Here is an 11,837-nt window from a genome sequence, read left to right as displayed (position 1 = left end):
AGTCAAGAGGGTGCTCTCTGTATAGGCTCTGAGTGAAGGCCTTCATTTAGACCGGACTTCTGCATCTGAAAATAATGTTCTCCACTCAGAGTAAAGTAGCTTAGAGTCTCACAGGGCCGCCATCCCAGGTGTGTTGACAGATGTGTGTGTGAACAAGTATGGATGTGTAATTGGAGCAGAACCACCAAGCAGTTTAACTTGGGCCCCACCTGGACCCAACCTTCATTTAAAAACCATCCCACCGGAGCTCTGGAGCCATCTACAGAGAAATACCTTTAAAAATACTTTCACAATTAAAAAATAAATATATGATGGGAGCAGCTTGGCAAGACGAAATCCCTTGTATGGAGGTAATAATTTCTGACCTTATTAAATTAATTAAACGCATGTTTCCTATAATGGAGTAAGGCTAAAAAAAATGGAGATTACAACGGCAGCCCTCGAGACAGGCACGGTGATGAGACCAGTGTAACGAACACACATACACATGCGCTAAACTCACTGGCTTATTAAATTTGTGTCTCTTTCCTTGGACGGCACATTAATTGTCATACATGTCATTAAATTCAGCCTGGTTTTGCTACGCTTCACGGATACTTGCGCTCACACGCACACACAAACTCTGCACATATTGAAGGACAGCCTGGGTATTTAGACAATTGGCAAGTTCATGGAAATGATTTCCCTCATTAATGTGACTCTTTGCTCTGTATTTGGTACCATGTTTATCTGTCAAACCTCCATGTTTTACCCTCATTACACGCACATCTCTTGTCAAGGAAAATGAAAAGAGGTCAAAGATAAAAGCATTTATAGTGTTTATGATTGAAACACTGTATTTGATGTTCATACTCAACATTTTACATTTATGAACAGTGGCTTACACAAAACTCAGTTAGCTCATTATAAACGGCCATACATGTTTGCTCATGAATGTTTACATTTGTATTAAATGAGCTAAAATTGAATATACATAGCTGTCTTTTTAAATAGGTGAACCGTGTAATTATTTTTTTCTTAATACGTTAAAATACTTCAATATTCAAATGTAATGTGCAAAGATGTGCAAATTTATAGAAATCCTCCAAAAGTGTAAACACTCAATCTGTGGTGCTTTCAAAACATTCTGCTGTTTGTTTAAACTGCCTCACAACAGCAACAATTGCTCAACCAATAAGGTGAGTTTGGGGCGGGGCTATACGTTTGTCTGACCAATGAGGGACAAACAGGGAAACCTGTTCAAAAACAGTCACTATTTGATGCTGAAATTACACTTTATCTATTAGTATTGGTGTTTGGGAAATAAAACCCCAATATAGGCTTATACATATAAAGATGCATTAGTGAAAACTGTAGAAGTGCATTCAAATCTCCATTTTATGCAGATAACTTAAGTCAAATGTTATCTATACCATGAAATTATTCACTGAGCCGCATTCGCACACTCATAAATGCAGTTCCTTTGTGTCATTGGGGGTCTAATGATGGTTTGTGGTAAACAATAGTCCACAGCTCTCTCTGTGCTCCTCATCAGCACAGAGGAATTAGAATTTTAGGTTAATTAAAAGAGTTAATTATCATGAATACAACAATAATTAATTCTAAAAGTATATTTGAATTAATTATCGATTTAATTAATTAAGAAGGGGGCTAATTAAGCTATATGCAGTGTGAGAAAGAGAGACTCGACAGAGGAACTCTGTGTGTGTGGGTAGAGATGCATACTGACAGTATGATGCAGAATATCCTCGGCTGTGATGACAAACAACATTGTGAGCAGAATGAAAAATGGAAAAATGGAGTGCGCTAACGGAAGAGTAAAACACACACACACACAGAGTTAACTCAATTAGCCAAAACAATCTGAACCTCGCTCCTGCCTTCAAAACAGACCAAATGTAAACTCATCTAATGGCTGCTTTGGATGACAAATGACACAGTGAGAATATTTTGGGTCTACATGGGAAAGAGCGACTGACAGATAAGAGGATTCATCCAGCAGCATCCCATGCCCTGTAACAGCTGCTACACAATCTTCCCTTCTCCCTACCCAGGCTTTTTTGTCTTCATTCATCCCTGTCACAATTTGGCTGTGAAAAACACCACTATAATTTTGGTTGTACTCACATGCTGTCCTTAGCATTTTCAGACCTTAAAAGAGCCTCCCCACTGAACGACTGCATATGTCAAAGTGAAAAGTGAATGCAGAGGAGACATCACAAACGACACAATGCCAGCCAGTGTCAAGCTGGCCCATGGTTCCTTACTTTTTTTATAGCTGCTGGAGACATTTGCTTTTAGTAGTCCACCTGCCATAGAAAATGACTCTTTGAGTGTTTCTTTTTTTTTTTTTAAAGAAAAGGCTCAGGAATAAAGACTGACAAATAGTGGTTTCTGTTAGTAAGATGTCCTTATAGACTGCCTGCTGCCATATATGTCTCACAGTCAATAAACAGTACTGAAAGAATAATAAAAAAAATAAAAAAATCCTTGTATAGTACAAAGCTCTACGCAGTGTAGTAGATACAAGCTTAAACCCGTAATGCACTACATTATTCTGTATAACAGACAAAAATGACAAAAGTTGAAGGTTGCGCAGTTGACCGATAAAATAAATAGATGAATGGACATTGGACATACGCTATAATAGGAATTAAATATTTTTGAAGGGAGACTTGTAGATTAAAGTTTCTGCCAAAAAAGAAAAATCTAGCCTAACAAAACAAACATTTTAACAATATTGTAATATCAACAACTTCTCAAGTAAAAATATTTTTGATATCATTGTTATTTTTTTTTTTTTCAACAGTCATTATTCCAGTCTTCAGTGTCACGTGATCCTTAATAAATCATTTTAATATACTGATTTGCTTTTTAAGACACATTTCTTATTATGTCCTTTCCTGATCCTGTTCCTTTCTTTCCTTTATTACCATTTCCTATCTCTTAAAAAAAAAAAAAACTTTTTAAATTGAAGATTGTTTATCAATTTTGGTATAGCATGCAATTAATAGTTTTAAGTTGCAAGATGTACCCGCTCCCCATGGTCAAATGTACAGTAGTCAGTAGTCATTATACAAAAGTATTTCACCAGTGCTGCGATTTACCGATCAGAGTATTCTAGAAATCCTTGTAAGGCCAAGTTACATAACCATTCTAATAATCCATGAGGCTACAAACTTTACGAACAAAATAATTTTGACATAAAAGATGAGACTGTTGAAATTCACTTGGGTGCAATGATATGTGAATTATGTTGGAGCAATCTGTACAAATTAAAACATATAAGCCTAAAATGTGCCTCACAGGGTATAAAAAAAGGGGGTGGATATCCATCCTATTGCAGGCTTAAGAGTTTCGCTCTTCAGTTATGTAATTGACCGCACATTAAGGTGATTCATTGTTGCTTTCTTTGCTGATTCGAGTGTTTATATCCGGGGGCTGGAGAAATAGATCCTACCTGCTGCTCTCATAGGATGGATATGTTAGCCTTTTTCTGGTCTATAAGATTTGAGTGCTTTAGCCTTTCTACTGATGATCAGAGCAAGATTGCTCTGCTCCGACTCCTCTAAAGGGAGTGTTATATGGCTAATTGAGTTCGAAATGTGCTCCGTTCGTGGTTAGATTGGACATCTCGCAAGATTCATATATTTTTCTGTGTCTGCCATTTCATGAGTGTGCACAAGGACACCGACAGGAAGGAAGCAGGGAGCTGTATGCAAATGCCTTGTAGGTGAGTAGGTGGCACAGTTTTCACCACTCACTAGATGTTTTGAGTTTGTTATACTGCCAAAGATCATGTTGCAGGACAGTCAGATTGGCTTTCATATAGTCACTTCTCACAAATGAACTAAGAGTCAAACTTTAATCATCAATGTTCTCATTGTGTCTCAGACCTTCTCCAAATAAAATGAATCACATTTGCAATGTTTTTTCTGCTTCTAGAGTTTCCAATTAATACATTTTAAGGGAACAGAATTGCTTTATGTATTAACAATCCGAAAGGGACTAAGTTTGCCATGTATTTTAGCGTCTTACAGCTGTATAGTCACAGTGTTTATTGTATTTACATCCGTTTTGCATACAGTTGTCATTGTTAAAAATTGCAGATTCAAATGGGAAACAAATCACAAAAAATGGATGTGAAACACCATGGGTGTGGTGTCAGAGCATGAACGCTACTCTAGACAGTGTGGGAAGGATCAAGAAGGATCAAGGAGGGCAGCTACTACTAGCTAACTTTTGCTAGCCTATCTGTTGGCTTTTTGCACTTTTAGTTGTACTGTTCAGATCAGAAAGTCTTGTTTATGGGTAAATAGTGAAATATAAAGACAAATAAAGTTTCAATCAGTTTCTTTAATGCATATTTCACTAAATGTGTTGTCTAATTAAAACATAAAATACAAAGCACTTAAAAGCTGAACTGTGAATCTGTTCATCTTGACATATTTATATATAGTCGCGATTCTCTAGTGATATAATTTGCCTAAGTAGAAGCTAAATTGATATCTGTGATATATAATAGTGTGTGAGACTTTAGCATGACATTAAAATTAATTAATTTATTCAACAGTGTGCACCAATGTGCACCAGCAAGTTAGAATCAAAGTGATGTGTATCTCAAATGCATTTCAGCACTTATTTAACTCCTAATACCTTTACAGTATATGCATTTTGTTTCTGTTTACAACATGGCCAGTGGTTTACTTAAAGGAATAGATCATTCAAAAATGAAAAATTGTCATTGTTTAGTCACCATGTCATTCTAATTCTGTATGTATGACTTACTTTCTTCTTCCAGAGAAGGAAGAAAATCATACACATTTAAATATTCAGAAGAGAGTTTTCATTTTTGGGTGAAATATTCCTTTAAGGCTATAATTCTGTATGTATGACTTACTTTCTTCTTCCAGAGAAGGAAGACAATCATACACATTTAAATATTCAGAAGAGAGTTTTCATTTTTGGGTGAAATATTCCTTTAAGGCTTAAATGGCACATGAGAAATACAGAAAATGTGATGGCCCTTATTTTCCTAAAAAATATTAAGACAGTCTCCCTTATTTTCCTCTGCTGACATTGGCAACCCTATCTATTTCTCTTTTTTCTCTCTCTTACCGTGTCTAAACTCTATTAACTATAAATACTTTAGAAAAAAAAAAGAATGATCAGTCAATTACAGCAATCTGACAGCTGCTGCATCAACATGTCACAAAAACTGATTCCTCACAAAATACTTAAAGTTTGGCACCTTTAATTCAAGTAATCTTGCAAAGAAACAAACATTGAATGCTAACTGGAAGCATGTATTTATGTTAATGCCACCTGTGTGTGACAGAATGGGCAACAATTTATTACAGGTAATCATATCAGCTGTCTATTGCTGAAGTGTTTTGCTTTGAGCATCTTAATGGATTGCGAGTGTGTCTGTGTGTGTGTGTTTGTGTAAAGACTTCTTGACCTATATGAAATCAGCACACATTTCCATTTATTCATCCTGCTGTACGCTGTTTCTCATCACAACCTGTTTGTATGTGTGCACTTGTGTGGGTGTTGCATTTTGGCACTGGATGTAATTTGCATGTCAAAGAGGAGACCTAGATGGGGTGAATGTAGGTCTGTTATCATCCTCACAGTTCTGATATATGTTTCTTATTGATCACTATGTCATACTAGAATCAATAGTTGGAAAATGTTGTGTGTGGTTGTGAGTGTGAGATCAAAGCAATAAGGAGAGGTTGGGTTAAATGAGCCACCTTCAAAGATCTCCTCATACATTTATGGACTTTATGAGAAGATTATTTTATTGAATATTTGAAGTCCAAAACTGTTTCCAAATACCATTTGTGTTCTGGGGAATTTATTCAAGGGAAGTACATTTCTCATAAAGCTTTCTCATAAAGTGAATACACTGACCTAAAGATAAAACTGCACAATTCTCTGCAAATTTTTTGTATGGAACCTGAAAACATAACTTTAATTATGATTTTATATCTCACAGTTGCAACTATAGACCAATTTCAGTGTTTGCAAACAGTAATGACGTTTTTTGTGGGTGGAGCCTATCTGATGGCAGAAAATGCCAGATTTAATGTAGCAGTCTATGCAAGCCATGGAATAAAATAATTTTAAAAAAAGGAATTTGAATTTATATTTCAACATTCTGACTTTTTTCTTTAAATTCCGAGATTATATCTCACAATTTTTGCCATTCTCTCTTTTTACCTCGGCTCAGAATCATGAGTTTATAATCCCACACTTCTGGCTTTTTTTCCTCAGAATTGACAAACTCGCAATTGTTAAGTTGAATTAGTTATAAAGTTCGAACTAGGAGATAAACTTGCATTTGCAAGAAAAAAAAAGAAGTCAGAATTATGAGATAAAATAGGTAAATGTTATGTAAAATGTTTTAGGTTTAAATAATATTTCATGCTTTAACTGTAAGGCTAATACAATATGTCTCCTATGTGAATATTATATAGACCTATTGTTTAAATCTAATTTATGCTTTAAAAGTAGGGTAATCATAGCTGGTTTCATCCATAGTTTGTCCGTTTAAACGTCTGCGTTTAGCTTCAAATGGCGTCTTTGACGACAGTATTATATATAAAAAAATATTTGCATTCCGAATCTGGCAGCCAAAGGCACAACAATACATTTTTTGTCTTATTCCATGGAGTTTACCTGTTTCCCGCCATTTGTTACCAGTGTTTTTCTGCCACCACAATGTACACGCAGCTGCAAGTGACGTAACTGTGACGTCTACTCCAAATTGGTCTATATTTCTCATAACTGTGGCTTTGATATTTTGTTATTATACTATTATTCTATTATTTATTTTATAATATTTAATATTTTATTTTATTTTATTTTATTTTTATTCTGAGGTGGCAACAGATTTCCCACATAGCTATACATGTACACTACCATTCAAAAAGTCTGGGGTCAGTACGATTTTTTTATTTTAATTTTTTTTAAATAAATTATTACTTTTATTCAGCAAAGATGATTACGGAAGCCCTAGATGGTCAATGAAATAAAAAAAAAAGTGTATTCCACAAAAGAGAGAGAGAGAGAGAGAGAGAGAGAGAGAGACTAATACAGGTTTCACAAAAATATTAAGCAGCACGACTGTTTTCCACAATGAAATAGAAAACAGTTTTAAATTGTAATAATATTTCACAATATTACTGTTTTACTGTATTTTTGATTAAACATATGCAGCATTGTTGAGCATAAGATAATTATTTAAAAATATTTTAAAAGGGACAGGAGCAACAGCCTCAACTAAACTCTCTGAACTTAGGATATGATACTTGTAGATGAGATATAAAACAAAATTGAGCTTTTTTTGTGGACCTTATTATTATTACAGCATCTTTTGTGAAAGCCTCAACTCGCAAAAGAGAAGACTTCACAAAACCCTTTAACTAGGGGTGTGACCAGATCCGATGTGTCTCGCGAGATCTGACTGGTCTCGCGAGAACGTGACAATAACCTCACGCAGACCTTTCAGATATATTTGCATTACACTGGCTTGTTCACAAGTGGTGGTATGCAAGATATTTTATGTTATCAGGCAAGTGGCCGCATGATAAGCGGGAACATTACGCAGTGTAGTCTTTATCCAGTCATAAAAACAGAATCTACAGTTTAACGCTGAATGTCACGTAATTTGTCAAATTTTAAATGAATTAATCAAAAGTAGGTCATTACACTTAAAGGGGTCATATGCTGCGATTTCAATTTTTCCTTTCTCTTTGGAGTGTTACAAGCTCTTGGTGCATAAAGAAGATCTGTAAAGTTGCAAAGACTAAAGTCTCAAATCCAAAGAGATATTCTTTATAAAAGTTAAGAGTCAGCCACACCTACCTAAAACGGCTCGTTCTAAGACGCCCCCACATATCTACATCACTATGTGGGAAGATTTGCATAACACCGCCCAAATGTTCACGCAAAGAAAGAAGACGTAACTTTTATTCTCGCTGTAGTATTGTTGACACTGCAGCCATGTCGTGAAGACGCTGTGTGCTTCGTTGTGAAAGCGAAACTACTTTGTTTGGTCTTCCAAAAGAGGACGATATCCGCTTCATCATGCCTAGAGCTGATCCGTGCTGGTAGCTGAGGAAATACATCAACTTTCGCGCTGTGGATCACCGGATCGGCTTTCACCGTTTTCACCGCTCCTTCGCCGGGACCGCCGTTCTCGACCCCGCCGCCTCAGCTCACTCTTGCCCGGCTTCAGCTCGTCTCGTTCTCGTGAACCCAGTCTCGTGTCTCGTCTCGTGGGATAAGTGTCTCATCACACCCCTACCTCTAACACAACTCAAATACCAAATACCACATTACATTTTCCTCATGACTGACCACGAGCACAGATTCAGACGCACACTCGCCCTCACCCAGTCTCATTAAATATGAATCCGGCATGCTCTGCCCGTCTCTGTTAATGAATAAAGAATAAATTAAGTTAAAAAGAATAAATTAAGTTATTTTATGCATTCAAATAATTAGACATGCTAAAACACAGAATTCGGTAACAATTAATAATATGGCGAGAAAAAATAAAAAATTTCATAGGGCCCTAAGCATGTAATTTTTGTTAAATCGCAAAGGAGAAGACTTCACAAAACCATCTAACACAACTCAAATACCAAATACCACATTACATTTTCCTCATGACTGACCACGAGCACAGATTCAGACGCACACTCGCCCTCACCCAGTCTCTGAGGGACAGCTACATTTTTAATAAGGCTTTTGGAGTGAAAACAATCCTCCTGTCAACCAGCACTCTCTGTCCCATCTCATCCTGTCACTGCAGTGTCAGTCCTGCACACATATCCATGTGTAGGCTGCAGATGAAAAGGTCTTCCGAGCCACAGACACACACCAGAGAGTTGCCCTGAAAGCAGCCAGATGTCCAGACGCACACATAACCACACGCAGGGCTGATCGACAGACCGACGCCACATATGGACATCAGATATTAAGATGTGAGAACAGACATCTTTTGTTATCTCCGAAAACTCAATTTTCTTTTGTTTTCTGTCTGTTTTCTGTGGGGGAAAAGGGAAGCAGAATTGGAGAACTGAGGCTATTTTCCTCTGATGTTCCAGATTCGAGATTCTGACATGGTGAAATTTAGTTAAAACTCAGAAGATGATTTGGTTTAAAGGCTCTGTCACTGTTCCTTGTCCATCATGCACCTAATGAGAGAATCTGATACACGCTGTTGTCCAGACTCACCATGGCAGATCTAAATATGGCATCCTGAACTGTAAAAACTCAACCCAAATATCATGTTAACTAGGGCTGTCCTCGACTAAGGATTTTTCTTGTCGACTAGTAGTCGTTCATTTTAAGCATTAGTTGACTAATCGCACGTTTATTACTACGCCATTTAAATCATTATAATGAGCCTTTAATTTCCTACGTAGCCTAATATGCGCTCAAGCGCACGCATAAAGCTTGCCACAGCTCACCGCAGAAGTAATGGTTATGAATGTGTCAGTGAAAAACAGTAAGGAGACTGCATTAACATTTTAATAATTTTATAAACTAGTGCTTTCTTTGTTTTCGGTTTAAGAGATGAAGTCGGCGACACTGACTCGTCATCTCCGCAGTACTGCTGCGCCTGTATGCATATTTCATGCAGTTAACATTAGATTGAGCATCCATGTAAAGTTGCTAATACTTACATATTTCAAATGATAAGCCATATTTGAGGTCGATGAATGACAGGCGAGCGTTTGGATGTCCTGCCCGATGTATTATATTACCATAGACTAGCCGTTAACGATCTGTTAGTCACGGACTGCGTGGTTTCGCCTGTGGAGTTTTTTTTTTTGTTTGTTTTTTTTGTTTTTTTCTGCGACTAATAAAATTTTGGTCGACCAAGCCTCTTCTGGTCGACTAACGATTAGTCGACTATTAGGGGACAGCCCTAATGTTAACTGATCAAAATAAGCATTAACCTTGTATAAAATCACACAAAGATTATTTCACAACACTGCCATGCACAACATCAGACTGGTTCCTGGATCAACACTCTTATGAAAACAATTTTCTTCCACTAGAAATAGAAAGAATTGAGTTTAGTGATAAAAAAAAAAAATCCTAATTCCTGACTTCAAAATCTGATTTGTTAACTGGAATGTTGTTATAACTGGCAGCCACACTACTATTTTACAATTACAGCTACAAGATGGTAAGCTAACACAACTTAAGTCAAGTCACCTTGATTTATACAGCACATTTTACAGTGCAGATTGTTTCTAAGCAGCTTCACATGTAATAGACAGGAAAATAGTGGAATCAATCATGGAAACTTCTTCAAATTCTACTGTTAAGCAGCTCTAAAAAGACAACAGACAATCATTATTCAGCTCAAGTCAGTTTGGTGTTGATTCAGTTCAGCTGGATAATAGTGTTGATGTTGCAAAATTTGTCAGTTATGATACATATGTGATTCAGCTATAAAGCAGCTTTATAGAAAACAATATTTTATCATTCAGCTCAATTCAGTTCAAGTTTTGTTCTCGTTTAATGGTGTCAGTGCCGTCAAATCAATAATAACTTGACATGCAAAAATAAAAATAAAATAAAACTACCTACAGTATACTTCACAACTTTCTTGAACAGATGATGATTGGGAGTAAACAAGCAGTATTAACACAGTCGCATGGATTACTTTGCCAAAACCGAGTTTGTGCTTGGCAATTTTGGGGTTGATCCCACAGTGAAAGAACCACCACGTTTGTATTTTTTCTACACATCTTTAATTGTGCATTTTCTCACGTAATGGAATAAATTACTTATTCTAAATCTCAAAACATCACCTCTCCCTAAATCAGCTTTGCAGGAGTGACAAAAAGAGAAAGCGAGAGCGTGTGCTTGGGTGCCAATCATAATGGCAGCTCGCCTCATGCTGTTAAGGTATGCTCACATTATACAGGAGGGGAGATAATCTGATTCTCATATTCAAATCGCTGTTTGTCCATAAATCTTGAAATATTCATGAAAACTCAAATCTATTCAATCCCTCCGGCACCCTCGTGGGAATTAAAGCATAAAGTCGAGTGAGCGTGCCAGTGGCTCGCCAGAACTTGATTTAGAAAATCTCTTTTTGGAAGCGATTCATGTTTACACTCCACTGGTGTTAAGATTCTTTCTGGCACAGCACCGTTTCAGACACTCCTTCAAATGTGCTTTCTTGAGGGGACACTAAACTCAGCCATCAGTCCTTCATGGCTTTTGTGTCGTACGGGTGTAGTGCCGCTGTGATGCGCTAGGGGGCGCTCCGACTGTTCCTTGTGTTTGCCACCGTGGATCCAGAATTATTCCGCTCAGATGAAAACCGTGACATTTGGTTGCTGGGAGCCGGGGAGCAGGTTTACACCAACGGTTTGATAGAGTGTCGCTTTCATCAGTATAGGGCATACGTACGGATATAATACACTAAGGCAGACATAAATGATTGGAGACAAGGGATTGGATGACTTCAGAAACGAATTATATTCCATTACAACAAAAATATGACCGTGCTTTAACGCAGCCATAAATGATAATCAGTCAAAATCTGTTATGACAACGTTTTAATAGTTAGCCTATTTGTAATTTTCATTACAATGAACAGCATCTATATAATTATATAGACTACATTTTGATGTAGTCTATATAATTACCACCCACAACTTTTACGTTTCCAAACAGTCAGTTGAATGCCAATGCAACGCAATAACCTCTTTCTGTTGTTTTGACAGGCAAACGGTTTCAAATAGAAAATATCCATTTAATAAGTTCTGTCATATATATATATATATATATATATATAT

Source organism: Sinocyclocheilus rhinocerous, unplaced genomic scaffold (genome assembly GCF_001515625.1).
Source record: "Sinocyclocheilus rhinocerous isolate Xijiao unplaced genomic scaffold, SAMN03320098_v1.1 scaffold308, whole genome shotgun sequence".
Taxonomy (NCBI): domain Eukaryota; kingdom Metazoa; phylum Chordata; class Actinopteri; order Cypriniformes; family Cyprinidae; genus Sinocyclocheilus; species Sinocyclocheilus rhinocerous.
This window is presented reverse-complemented; position numbering follows the sequence as displayed.